Source organism: Amblyomma mixtum, chromosome 5 (assembly GCF_055824585.1).
Source record: "Amblyomma mixtum isolate Tamu chromosome 5, ASM5582458v1, whole genome shotgun sequence".
In the NCBI taxonomy this organism is placed as follows: domain Eukaryota; kingdom Metazoa; phylum Arthropoda; class Arachnida; order Ixodida; family Ixodidae; genus Amblyomma; species Amblyomma mixtum.
This window is the reverse complement of record NC_143016.1, coordinates 116793956-116794639: the sequence shown is the minus strand read 5'-3', so window position 1 is coordinate 116794639 and position 684 is coordinate 116793956.

The following is a 684-nucleotide window of genomic DNA, read 5'->3' as shown; positions in this document are numbered from 1 at the left end:
ACCTTCGCGAACAGCGACCGAGAGATGAGAAGCGACGTTCAATTCATGTATTAGCGTTTCCAGCATGTAGCCTAGCCAAGCCATTACCACACGTCCTTGGACATTTGGCCATAGAAGCCAGAACACTAAATGAGGTTCCTCTTGAAGTTTCCCTCACGCGGAAGGCGTCTTGGGCGACAGCACGAAATGCAAGCGCAACGAGACAAATTCAAGGTTTCTGTAGTGACAACATTATGCATGCATTACTGCAATGTGGTAGTGCAGGTGTAGCACGGATTGGAACAGTTTTTAATCCGAGAGCATTATACTCCTGCTAAACTGGAGCATTTAGTGCCACTTTCAACAAGTGACATTGGCTTAAAATGTCATTCGCGCACTGTCACATGATGAGCTTTAGTGACACTCGCGGCAGAACGCACTTTCCTCGTAGTGAGTTTGGATTTTTCCTCTGGTTTGAAGCATGGCGTCGGGCTAGAACTAAATTTTGGGTAGTCAAACGGCTAAGGGACCAGGAATGATCGCTGCAAACAGCAGCGAAAAATTATATCTGTAGTTTCGGAATTATGAGCCGCACTTCTTTGAGGCAGCCGCTCCACGGAAACGATGAGCGAAGACCCAGTACAAATCATCACCTCATGGTCACTCCTGAACGCCGCAATAAAATGCTCTGAAAGGTCACACTAA